The sequence below is a fragment of the Pleurodeles waltl genome, chromosome 11, assembly GCF_031143425.1.
Source record: "Pleurodeles waltl isolate 20211129_DDA chromosome 11, aPleWal1.hap1.20221129, whole genome shotgun sequence".
Lineage (NCBI taxonomy): Eukaryota > Metazoa > Chordata > Amphibia > Caudata > Salamandridae > Pleurodeles > Pleurodeles waltl.
The window spans coordinates 215,567,567-215,582,073 of record NC_090450.1 but is presented as its reverse complement, the minus strand read 5'-3'; positions in this window follow the sequence as shown (position 1 = coordinate 215,582,073).

Below are 14,507 nucleotides of genomic sequence, written 5' to 3'. Positions count from 1 at the left end.
TAGCCTGTAGTGACAATTTTAAAAGCAGAGAGAGCATAAACACTGAGGTTCTGGTTAGCAGAGCCTCAGTGATACAGTTAGGCACCACAAAAGGAAAACATACAGGGCACACTTTATGAGCACTGGGATCCTGGCTAGCAGGATCCCAGTGACACAGGCAAAAACAAACATAATTACAAGTAAAAAGTGAGGGTAACATTCCAGACAAGATGGTACTTTCCTACAGCTATGCCATCTGTCCTGTGACACCAGACCAGTATTAGGTTAAAAACTACCCTCCAGGTCTGTTTAACATTTCCACCAGCCTTTGCATGGCGGTGAAACCCCCATTCAAAGGTTGTTGGTGATGTGGTGTGGTGTGGCCCTGGGTGCCCCTGTACAGCCCATGCACTTGGCATGGGCAGTGCAGGGGGTCCCATGCCCTGGCCCTTTGCCTTTTCCACTGCCTGATTTGCAAGGGTGAGTGCAGCGTGTCCTGTCACACCCAATGCAGTGCAAAAGTGACACTGAGTCTACTTGATACATCAAGGATGTTGTACGAAACGTCCTACATAGCTACCATGAGAAGACAGATTTCCAGTCACCATCCCAACGTGTGACTCATAATGGCAAGCACCAAGGGTACACTGCACTGGCAGTCTTACCAACACCAGACTTGCCCATGGACTATCCCCCGCCCATCGTAGTGGAATTATTCTCCATTATGTTCACACTCATACTCCATGTGTCGTATGTGTGTGTTTATTTCCACATTCCCATGTGTCCGACATGGTTGTGTTAGAGTAGTTGTGGGCTCATCCTGTGACTGTTGTGACATACTGTTTGCTATCTGTGGCACATATTTTCTGTAGTGGCACATTTCAGTTCAGCATCAAGATGTGTGATTCAACACTACTTCCGTTTAGCTGGTCCGGGTAGTGGCATGTTACCAATGATACAGTTCCAGCCTGCTATTCCCTCAGGGCCTTTTCAGTTCATTTTTCCATGCACCCAAGGGACACCCTGACTGCATGATGGAGTGGTGGCTGCCACATGTGGATGTGTTATCTATGTGCGGTGTGGTGGTGCTATGGCACATGTCTGGGTACTGTTGGGACAGTTGCAATGACTTGTGTGCTGTGAGATGCAGCACACATGCATTTGGGCAATGAGGCAAGGCAGTTGCAAGGTGTTACAACAAGGAACATCACTATGACGTAAACCCAGGAATGGTATTGACTGACTACCTGGTCTCTGAGGTCTTGGTCGTGTTGGTGGTGTTGATATGACTACATGCAAGGGATGTTGTGATGACACAACTAGTGGCACAGTGATTTATACATGCCATCCATCCCATGTGCTGCATATGTACATGTAGGCCTGGTGTTCAACATATGTCCAGGTTGTGTATGTGTGATGGTGCATGGCACTACCAAGGCATAGGTGTATGTGTAGCTTATGTCAGCATAGTGCAACTTGCTTAATGTGCATTGTGGCCCTCTTTGCTCCTTTGGCATGCATTGTGTGAGTCCTATGTGCCTCCCTCTTCTTGCACTTATAATTTTAGCATAACTTTCCCCCATGCAACCTGGTATTCTGCGCTGCCCTGTCCTGCGATTCCTGTGACGATTTCCTTCGGGATGGCCGCTGCAACCATCTTCCCCATCTCGTCCAAGTCCTCTAGTGGTGCTGGACTCCCACCTCCAGTTTGCAGTGCTGCTTTCCTATTCCTTGCCATTTTCTCCTTTGTCCTTCTCTTGCAGTCATGCCAGCGTTTCTTGCACTCAGTTAGAGTTCTCCTGACCTCTGCCACACTGTTTATCTTATCCACTATCTGCTGCCAGATAGCCTCTCTCCTTCCAATTGGCAATTTGGAGGTGATGAGGAGTTGATGTTGATGCTCCGTCACCTCTCTCACCAGTATTTCGTGCTCCTCTGCGCTGAAAGACACTTTCTATTTTTCTTCTCCCTCCCCTGGGTCTTGTCTGTATCCTTCTGTCTGGGTCCTAGTTGAAAGGGGTCTACCTGGGGTCTCTCCTTGCTCCACTGTGCATCTCCTTTGCACTGTTATCCCCATTAGCATCTGTATTTGATGCTATTGCGGGCAAAAATGGTGCATTTCTGTTTTGCGACTTGTTTACATGTCGTAAAACGGATTTGAGTCATTTATCCTCTTTTAATGTCATTTTGCCTTACGACAAGCCACAATGGTTAATGTCGGGAAAATTGACTTTAACCAATTTTTAGCCCAGCGGCAGAATATAAATATGACGCCAGGATGGCGTTAAACAATGGTGCTAGTCAGTGCTAAACTTTTTGATGCAAAACTGTGTTAGCGTTGTTTTGCATCAAAAAGTATAAATCAGGGCCTAAATGCACAGAGTGGCATACAGATACTGTGCCAAAATAATGTCAAAGTGATTCAAAAATAAGAAAAACAGATTACTTTCCCACCGTTTTCCACATAAAATGTTGTTGCAAGACAAAAAAAGAAGTTTCAACGCAAAAACGTTTTTATTGCTTATTCAAGCTTTCTTTTGTGTAGCCGAGAAATATCGGCGGCATGCACGTTTGACTTTTCTAGTGTGTCTCTGTTTGTTAGACAAACAGCACCGAGCTATGCTCCCATGAAAGCCTAGTGGTTGAAAGGATGGCCTAAGGCAAGCACAGCCGGCTTTAGCGCTGCTGGTGTCCAGTGCAACATCTTATTTGGGGCACCAATTAATTCCTATTACCACCTTCTTGGATTCCCTCACTACCACTGGGCAAATGTTCCTCTCATCTCCACATAGCCCTTCTCTCACATGGATTCCATTTGTTTTAAAGCCCTGGTAAAGGCTTGTTATACTAATGAGTGTATATCAGCAACATTAGGAGTCGATAATGAAAGTCTTGAGGAAAAAAAGCCGAACGCTCTAACATATTTTATGTAGTTTGCATGCAGCACTTTGATGACAGTTGGTAACAGCCACTGTTCTATATCGGAGTTGTCTCTTATGAACTATGGTAACAAAAAAATATCTGTGACAAAAGCAGTATCCACTCAGCTATCCACATGAAATACAAATCTGTCATCAACACAGTACGTTCTTTACGCATATATTCTGACACCCTGCCCTACTTTATGGCAAGTCAAAACTGCCGCTAGACAAAACTCCAATATCTGTCTCTCTAACAGGAACTTTAATCACAAAAGTTATCATCACATTTTTATTGCTGCTTATAAGCTGGGTGCACAAAGAACTCTGCAGCGGGCGATTTTAAATTGTATGGTATTGTAAAACACAGCACCCCCCTGAGGTCAGTGCCCACCTCGCATGTCAGCACCAGTCACATTGCCCTAAAGCACGCCCCGAAGGCTACCAATCACCACTCATGTGTCCACTTCTGTGTTGGCACCAGGGGGACCACCTAGCGTAGAGGCGAATTCTGGACAGTGGGTGTGAAAATTCAGGACAAAGGGTCGAAATTCAGGACAAAGGATCGAAATTCTCGACAATGTTAGTTTTACGGACACATCAGCTGAGGTCTGCTAGCCTTTTGCCTTTAGCAATGGTAGTTTTGTTTTGTCAAAGTTTTTATAAAACCTTACTGCTTGGGGAAATGCTGCCCTCTCAGCAATCAAACAAAAATGACTAGTTGAAAAAAAATATTTTGGGTCTCAAAAAGCACAAGTGGCCACAATGGTCCTTAGCTATGTATATAGATGTGCTCCCCGTGAAATGAAAAATGGAGTAACTCACGGTGAAGTTAGCCAACGGCTGAAGTGAGATGCTCCACTGCTGCAAGATGTACACTGTAGTGGGTGAAAGTATTATGTGAATGACAACAGACCAATGGCTGAAAGACTGGTTAAGATTTTCATACCTACATATATGTATATCTCTAGCTATGTATCCATCTATTGTACATGTCTAATTTTAGTAAAATTAAAAGGTCTTGGCTAACACCTGGCCAAACTTTAATGAGAGACAGCTATTCAACCAAAACACTGCTGAGAAAACACGCCACATGAGGCTGGATTACTCAGTGGAATTTGAGTAGCTGTAGCTAGAGGTATATGTTTACTAAGACATCACAGGTAGCAATGTTTGTGAACACTTTTCGAACATCTATGAAGTAAGGAAAAATGTGCAACTTAGTCCAAATCAACACATTTGAAATGCAAAACAGACTGGAAAACATCATAACTGATTTTAAAAACGTTAACAGAGTTACAAGTGTTAAGACCTCTGAGTGGACCATGGGGTACTCACCATGTAAATCCCACACTGCACATGCAACACCTCATGTGTATGTTACTCGGCCCTCCGTTCCTTCACAGATGCCCATTGTCATGTGGGGGACATCCCCAGAAGCATTCTTGCCTCCCTGACACTTTATTACCCCGTATGCCTCTGCAACAACACTTTACGGGGCAGTTGGTTTCTTTTCATTATGATCCTGGAGGGGAATGTTTCCAGTGATGTTTTGACATTCATCAGTGGTTTGCAACAAACACCTCACATACATTTTTCTGTTGAAGATGGAAACCAGTCTGCCACCTCCGACACTTTTTCTTGGGAAGGAATGTCCTAATCTTATTTAACGTAATCCCCCTTTCACCAGATCAATCTCACCAGCAATCGTATACTCGGAGGTTTACAGTCTAGCTACACTTATTTGATGGGCATGTATTAAAAGTGATAGAGTTTCAAAATGAAATTAAAAACATTAATGTACCCTTACCATGATAAAAATGCCACTAGTGAACTCTTGAGTTGTTATGTGTACCCTATATGACGACTAGAGTCTTCTTGATGGAGCAATATTCTAGTCTGTTAAATGAAAAACAGGAGGTTTTTGTATAGTGCACTTCCTCAATTTACATATTGAAGTTGCATTTAATAGTGCTTACTACCCCTAGCAAGGCATTGGAATGCTTTAAGCCTGGCACCAAGCTGCTCCAGAGCCCAAGGTAAGTGGTATTCCAGTTTTATTGTTAATTGTTATTTACTAAGGTTTACCTTGTGTGCCCAAAAAAACATTCCATGCAGTCAATCCAGTTACTTTGTGGTGGATTAAATATTTAGGAGTTAGTTGTGATCATTAGTGGGGGTAGGAATATATGTGAGCTCACACACATGGATGGTCAGATTTACAGATGAGCGAGAGCTAGGTATTATTAGGTTGGATAGTCTGACTTTCAGATTAAGGAGCAGAAGTTGTGATATTGTAAATGGGTTTTGGACAATTTGCAGAAAAACAATAATAGAGGTTAAGAAAACATGCATGTGGCAGTAGGGTGTGCTACCGGAAGGGGGCATGCAGAGGATGGAAGGGAAGTTGAGGGCCTTGCCATCTTGAAGGGAAAAAGGGAGGTGACAATCAGACGTTTTAATTAAAGGTCAGTTTTTTGTGTTGGATTTTAGGTATTTAGAAGATACTTTCGGGGCAGTGTGCTATTTGATGATAAACAACTGTAGAAATTAACAGCATTATTTGCATATGAAGATTATACTATATTAGCTATTTGTGATAAGCACTAGAATCAGTCATGTTTCTAGAAACCCCACCACTCTTCTGCACTAGAGGCCTAATTTAAGAAATAGAAATATGCCTGACAATTTTAGTAAACTTGGAACAATACGACACAACAGGCGACAATAATGAATGCCTGTAGTCATTCTGGCTAAATATAGGGTGTATCACAGTTGAGTTGTAACAAAATGCTAAAGTTAAGGTGCAAAATGCTTTTTTTGTTTACAGCAGGGAAAGAAAGGTAGCTCAGTGATATAGCAGTCACTGCAGATATACCTGCCCTTTACCTATATAAAGTAAAATCCATTTGCCTAACTGAAATTTAATTTCAGAACAGCAGTTTCTTAGGAGGGCACAGATGAAAACTATATCGTCCTGAATAGCTAGGTTGCAAAATGTGAACGTACATTCATATACCATGGAGGTGGGCGAGCCACTGAAAGCTCTAAAGCCACTGAAAAGCTCGAGCCAGTCTCAGCTATGGGGCCCTCTGTAACTTCAAGCCCAAAACAAGCTGAGCTTGCATGTGGCATCTGCCTGCTAACCAAGCCCTACTCTTACGGGCAAAGAGTTAAAAGCAATACTTTAGCATATGTAATAAAATAGAGACACATATATAGATACCCATTTAGTGAATGGTTTATACAAAGTGAAAACCAGGGATTAGTCCCAGCTTCCTCCCTTAACCAAACTGTGTGATTTTCGCAAATATTTTACTTTGGCAGTCTTCCTTTTGCTTCATTATCACATATGAAAACATGAAAACACCTTCAAATAAGTGACTTCAGAATACGAGCTATAAAAAATTGTATTGCGTTTGATTTAATAGACTATAATCAGTGCTTAATTTCAGACAGTGGTTTCTGGGCTTCATAACTGGCACTTAATTGCCAACACCGGGGCTTGTGTAATTTAGAAATGAGCACAACAACAGTTGTTAAATGATGCAGTATACATTACAATTGACTATTAGTGACCTCCCAAGCCATTCCCATAGCTTAGAGGCCTGGAATAGTCTGAAAAGTCACATTTGTGGGAGTGTGATTGTTAGTAGTTGCGTTAATATTGTCATTAGCAGCACTTCCAGGATCAATGTGTGGTGCAAGCTACAGTGGCGTCTGATAAGGTCCATGGCACCTATTTTTTTTTTACAAATTAAGCACTGACTCTAATGTTGTACCTATAAGAATCTGGGCCGTATGTAGAGTGCAGATGAAAACTGGGTTGCCTCTTAGGTCGCTAATGCCACTGTCTACAGGGCACCTGTGAGACAAGAATGGTTCTAAATGTGGGTTTAAAAAATGTCCCTTTTAATAAGTACCTCTCACTGGAGTGATAAAATGTGACAACAAAAAAAATGCTTTTGCATGTTAAAGTAATACACTTTTTTGACTTTTAAAGAGACTTTACCATATTTTACATGGTGCTGTTGCATAATTTACATGGTAAAAAATTCAGGGCTCGGCTCGTGCATGCGCTCTTAGAACCAACCAATACCTATGGCTTGTCTCTACCACCTTGAACACACCACAAAGATAAAGAAAGCTCTTTTAGTCCACATATTATTACCTAGGATGACTCTATTTGGTCAAGCAGCATGCCACATATTTCAGGCGAGCACCGAGGTGTGCATCTGTATTTTGTAAAACCCTCACTCTACACAGATAAATGAAGGCTGAACATTCACTTGATCCTGCAGGAAATCGAGTACCTTGAGGCACAGCATGAGGGGGAGGAGGCTATTGGAGTAAGACTTAGGGGAAAACTAGAGTAATGGGAAGATGGGCGAAAGAAAAAGAAGGAAATAATGCACCTGATAAAAATGTGAAAATAAAGACAAACTTGTCCAGAGCAAATAATGTGTTACTCGCCTGCACTGCAACCAGGAAAGAAAAGAAGCATAGGTGTGAACATAACCGTTAAAGTAACCCCAGGATGAATTCAAGTATTCTATTGGGAGGGGGTTGGGTGATGATCCCTAGCTTTGGCTGGGGATGCATAAGCTAATCCTAGGTAATCTTACACGTTCTGGCCACCCTACTGGGTGGGCACTACAGGGTAAAATTCCCTGTTGCTAGACACCTCAGATGGCCATATTCGGGTTTCCATTGTAAAGCTACATATATATATTGACCTATATGTAGTGCACACTTATAATGGCATCCCCGCACTCTTGAAGTCTGGGAATATGGGCCTGGGCTATGTGGGGGCACCTCTTTTAGTGCAGGGGTGCCCTCACACACAGGTTCTTTGCACCCAGCCTTCAGGGTCTGAAGGCCTGACATATGGGTGACTTATAAGTGATCTGGTGCAGTGAAAATGGCTGTGAAATAGTGCTTACACTATTTCACTCAGGCTGCAATGGCAGTCCTTAAGAAGTGTTTTTATGAGTTCATTATGGGTGGTAAAAGAAATGCTGCAGCCCATAGTGATCTCCTGGAACCCCAATGCCCAGGGTACCTAGGTATCATATATATCAGGGACTTATAAGGGGGGTCTAGTATGCCATGTGAAATTTGGAGTTCCTAGAAAGTAGAGAAAGCATGAGCACTAGAGTTCTGATTAGCAGGACTCCAGTGACAATTTAGAAAACAGTGAAACACAGTGACAAGCAGGCCAAAAGCCACATGCACTAGGATCCTGACTAGCAGGATCCTGTGACACAATCAAAACACACTGACAATCAGACAGAATTTGGGGGTAACATGCCAAGAAAGATGGTACTTTCCTACACACTGGGTAGTAACTTTTGGCCATTCTTGCTTTTGCATTGCATAAAAAGTCAGTGGTAGTGTGCTAGCTGTTTCTAAAGTCTGTTACTATTTTTGCAATGAAGAGGGAAGTTGCCATTCACATGCAGCTCAGCATACATACAGAGAAACTAGTTTGAGTAGATTATACGATTTGCATTTCACCCAGTCAATCGTCTGTTACCATGGTGTTCTAAAACACACATCTATCATTTACGTTTTGTGCCTCCATCGTGTATATGCACCATACAGGCAACAGCTCTGCAATTTCATTGTTTCACGGAGAATCACCTGGTTAAGCATAAGCTCTTTCTGGCTGATCGCTTAAGTTCTGACTCTCATCAAAGGCACACAGATAATTGTCATATTCTGAGAGGCCCCATTTAAGAGTACTTGAATTATTAATAGTAGATTTCGAAGGTTTGTGTAAACTCTCAAAAACAATGAGCTTTGTTTACAAGAATCTGACACATCATCATCAGTTCGTCAGCTTCCTTGTGTCTGCCGCACATCCCCTAAAAGCACCATGGAGATGCTGTATTTACAACACGGAGCTCCATGGCGCACATTTTCACAGATGCGCCAGAATGTCTGACACACCTGTTGGTGCTAAACTGACACATTGCTGGAGTTGCGTCTTAAACTGATACAGCTCCAGCAATGCAAGGAGAGTCCCATAGGAAAAAGTCCTGCCTCAAATTTACTCTGGCTCTGAGCAGGCTTTAAAAGTTGTAGAATGATGCAGTGAAAAGTTGTACATTACACTGCGTCAGTTCTATGTGGCTTTTTCGATAGAACGCCTACCCTGTATAGAGTATACCTGGTACAGGAAAATTGTGATGCAGGGCTTCACAAACTGATGCATTGGGCCCAATGTGTCAGTTTGTAAATATGGAGCAGTGTAGTGCACTGCTAGAGCCACCCCTGCATCCAAAAAGAAATTGACGCAGCTGTGGCGCAAAGAGCTTGTAAATGAGACACAAAGGCCCATATTTTTTTTTTTTTAGCGCCGCATTTTTGTCGTTTTTTGATGCAAAAGCGGTGCAAACTTGCAAAATCCAATTATATTTTGTAAGTTTGCACCATTTTTGCATCAAAAAGAGGCGCAAATGCGGCGCTAAAAAAGTATAAATACGGGCCAATGTTTTTAAAACATAAGTGGTGTTTTAACAGTTCTTGCACAACCAGTGCTTAATTTGTAAATTAAGAGGTGCCGGTGCTCAATGCCCTTCTCTTAAACAGGAGGCTGCTGTAATCAAATCTGCCAGCACTGAATACTGAGGCAGCGTAATACTGAAGCCATCTCGGGCCTCTCCAAACCATTTACAGGCACCCCTGCCCCTTCAGCTCATCCTGCAACTTTCTACTTTCTCCCCTTATGACCCTTTTTAGTTTTTCATTCTTCCGTTTTTCACATATGTGTCTTTTGCTCGCAGCAAATGCTTGCGGCAAGCCCCGGCCCTCACAAATAAGTGCCGGTGCTCAGCACCGGAATCAACAAGAAAACATTAAGCACTGTGTACAACGTAAAATCTCACTACTTCTACTAAACCCATTTCCGACTCCCCCACCCCCTAGCGCTGTAATCCACATGCCCAACCCTTCTGCAAAAATGTGATGAGAGGCTCTGAGTTTCCCACATCTCAGAGATATTCATCGGCCTTGGGCTGAAAAGGGGCCTCATCAAGGGCTGGGGGTCCCTCTGCACCACAGGGGTCAGGCCTGTGTTACGCCCCACTCTCCAACGCCTGTGTTGGCCTAGCCTACACAGTTGAAAGTGGCCTACGAATGTAACCAAGCTTTCTTCCTATGCCCCACGTCTGACACCACCAGACGTGTGAAATGTGAAAAGGAAGTCGCGTGAAGCCCATGTTCAGCAGTTAAAACATAAACATCAACATTTTATAATACTTTATTCTTTCATATCTCACATTTCTTTCAAGCTACTTTGGGTGCACATATTCTATTTTAAACCTTATTTTCTGAATCTGAATGCAACTTTACTTGTTGTCTCATTGGCCATGAAGTAGCCCGATTAGCATAAAACAATCAGACAGCATCAATGTATATTCTATAGCCGAAATATCCCATTTACATTAACATCTATATTAATCCGAAATAATCCTACCTTAAGGTTGGCACTGCGTCAGACACTGCATATCTCTTGCCACTTTAATATAACACTCTCATAAATCTCAATTGCTTACATGGGGTATGTTTGCTGGAGTGATATTATGCAGATATGTCAGCTGTCAAGCTTGAAATAAGTTTATTACCTTCCATGAAAAGGCTATTACAATACATCACCTCACATTGATTGTGAACATATTTCTTTTTTACTTTATATAACTGTGACAACAGAGCATTATGAGTTGTTATCACCAACAACGTTAGCAGTTTCCTGAAATTTGAAAGGGTGCCGCATGGTGCAAAAAAAAAAAAAAGCCTAGTATCATATTTTTAAATTGTGCTTATAAAAAATAAACTTCCATGGAAAATCATGATCGTATAGCAATTCCTGGCATTTATAATGCCGTGTCATTGTAGTTATCTGTCATTTGCTCTTTTAATCAGCCTCACCTTGTCATTGGACGTATCAATTATTCATAATCTCTTTGTCTGGAGAAAGCACGTTATGATCCAATATACTCTCCTGCACGTTGTTTATGTGCTAAAATGATGAATAGCAACGAGTCAACCTACTTAGAGATACCAATGGGTTGATCTCTCAAAGTCAAACGGAAACGGTGATTGCACATTATTCATCTAGAAGCAACCATGGCAATACATTGTGCAACTACTACAACATCAAACCTTTTAATTACATCCGTAATAAAATTCGTTACAAAAGCCATATATAAAAAGACTTCAAAGTTAATAGATTGGTTAAGGGCAATACTCAGGAGCCAGTGCTTTGTGAAAATTAATTGACTACATGCATGTCCATACTTTGCAACAACTATTCAAACATTATATGAAGAATGGAGTGTATGAAATACCTCAAGCTAATAAAAATTGGACTGCGTACATTCTTCACTGTGCCTCCGCACTCCCTACATAAATTTAGATCAGAAAATCCGTAGTGGGATTCTGGCAATTTATCCTATGGAGGTAACTTAAACTACTGTACGCAACGGGGACACCAAGGTGTCAAATCCATACCTTCAAATCCTACTTGATTGACATGCTTTCTTATACTCTTTAAACAGGAGGAATAGCTATCCCATTCTTCAGAAAGTCAGAAAAGGCATTAATCCTAGTTGACTAAGGATTTACAGAAGACATGATGTAATGAATGTCTGCCTCGTAAACCATCTGAGCTTTGGGATCATAGGTAAAGCCTGTACATGCATATGTACTGCAACATCATTGTTCACGTTCTTTGTCAAGTTGCTGGCTATTGTAATTTGGGGTCATAAACTGGTAAATAACTGTGAACTATATTTGGAGGACAGGCAATCAATTCAGATGACAAATTACCAGTCAATGATCAATCTAGGGAGGAGTATACTATTGGTTCAATGTACATGAGAATGGGTGAATCTGGTCTGATACACTTTGGTTACTTATTCGTACCTCGTTGTGGATAGCTAACATATGTAGGGTTCCAGCTGCTGCATAAACATTTAGGGCCTTATTTACAGGCCCGTGGGGCAGGGCGACGTGCCTTGCTGCGCCGCCCTACACTACTGGGAAAGGGTGGAAATGTGCTGCATCTACAAGATACAGCACATTTCTGTCCTCTCTTCCTACACTGGTGCACAAATTGCTGGCATGTGCCAATGCAGGCACCCTTGCACATGGTGCAAAAGTGCCTGCGTGGTGGAGATGATTGTTCTTGTGCAGGAAGGGACACCTCCCTGCACAAAAACAATCAAAAGAGGTGTTTTCCCCTTTCGATGTGTGGTGCAGAATGCAGCACACATAGAGGAACAAATGGGGAGGAATAAATAAATTTCTCCCCGTTGCCTCACACCCCTGAGGTGGCATAGTAATCTGATACATTCCCAGACTTGTAAATCTGGGAATACATCAGATTCCTTCTGGTTCCTCAGATGTTGTGTGGGAACACCCTAAGCAATGCCCATGGAATTCCCAGTGAAAGGGGTCCATAATTATGAGGCCATGAAAAGCCATGCAAGGTGGCTTTCCTTGGCCTTGTAATAATGGGCTGATACACTGCACCCTTGAGGTGTCAAAAAAAATGATACACCAGTGGCACAGTGTTCCACTAGGGCCTTGTAAATAAGACCCTTACTTTTACTCACCAAACCAGCTCCATAAGAAGATTCCATCAGTAGACAGTGCCTACTTTCACTGTAGAATAGCAGAGAGAGACATAAATTAGGCTGTGGGACTACCCTGAAACAATGGTGTAAAAGGAAGATGCATTTTCTATTATCCCTAATTATGCTGTGTTTACATTGCATACCACTGAATATAATCATGTGATCTAACCTTTTTATCTTTCTGCCCCCTCTTAAAAAGCGTTGTTGTTTCTTGCATGCAGTTTATGGACAATACTGTGATGAGCCCTGACTTTAAGCAATTCTTTCTCTTGTCATCCATTAAAAGTCATTGCCACAATGCTTTGTGTCTCTAAGGTGTTTGTAGTGACAAGGGAGGCAGTTGCCTTTCCCACTCAACTCTCGGATATCATGAAGATCATTTGTTATGAACTGGCCTTAGCCAATCATCTTTCTTACCAGGATATTCTAAATCACAGAGCAATTATTTTGTAAGTTTTGTGTCTACAAAATGTGTATGCACCAAATGGGTAATGGTCTTGAACTTCTGTTGGTTTTCAGAGGGTCATCTGCTTATGCGTAGTTTCTTTCTTTGCTAATCTCTTGGGTTCTGATGCTTAATAAAAGCACATGGCTTTTTGTTACATTCCGAAGGGCCACATTTGAGGATACCTCAATATTTATTAATACAATTCTTTTCAACTATGAGTCAGGTTACAACAGGATTTTTTCAAAGGTGAAGTTGCACCTCTTGCACACCAGTCCCTCAAATAGTTTCGGTAACACAGGTGATAGTGGCCTCCAGAAGAAATCAAGTTTTCTTACTACCCCCTCACATGCCTCACCATTTGGGTAAATGTGAAATGTAATTTTGTCTGAACTATTACAAACCATTGAATCAAATGAAGTCATGTGGAGCTCCTGTTCAGCAGTTAAATGGACATACAGCTGTATTTTCTAATCCTTTATCTTTTATTTCTTGCATTTCTATACATTGGTCATATACATTCTTTAATGTTAAAATGTATCCTTTGAATGTAAATGCAACTTTCCTTGTTCTCTCATTAGCCAAGAAGTAGTGTTGCTCGAATGTGATTTTACCTTGAAAAAAAAAAGAAAGACAAAAGGTGTTTGGCAAAATAGGAACAGTTGGTTTAATTAAACACCACAGCCGGGAGAACAGATAAAGAAACAGGGTAAAAGGACTGTCTCAAGGTATAATTGACTTGTGCGCTGTTTTAAAATGAAGCAGTATCAGTATTCCTTTTTTGGTATGGAATGTGGGCTGTTGCCTTGGAGTCGTGAATAAGGTCCTGCCAACAAATGCGGGTGGGCCTTGACCTTGTGTGGACACAATGGGGGCCATTGGGTAACGTGTCCAGATGTCTGGCCTGAGGGGCACATGAACGCAGCATGTTGCCTTCTGATTGTGTGAGTGTTCCTAACTACATGTGGCATCTGACTTTATAGTGTTTTGGGAATGCGTGCACTCCTCGGGCCATATGTGCTTTATTGGGGCCAGTCTCCTGGGGCCATTGTGGTGTCACTGCACTATCTGTGGGACTGATCGTGTGACTGATCTGTGTTCAAACGTTTGTCTGCCAGCTACCTGGTGCCCCATCTGTGACCTGTCAATAAGTAACCTCATTCCTAAGACTCAGAGCCTGCCAGACCATGTACTATTGAGGTGGGGAGTGACAGAAAGTTTATGATGGGTGAATTTGACAATAGTGGTGTGATTTTGTTTTTATATGTGAACGTATCAGCGTGCACATGAACATCAATTTGTCTAATATTATCATTTCCCCTTCTAGGTGAATTTTCATCTACACTATCTAATACATACTTCATAAAAGTCACTTTATTGGCGGTTTGTTGTTCTACTTCTCCAGCTACTTGCATTCTACCTAATTTGAGGACTGTGTTTAAACCCCCAGAGTCAGGAAATCAATCAAAAACAATAATATTATGAAAATGGATAATAATGACGTGAACAGACGGGCCAGCCACC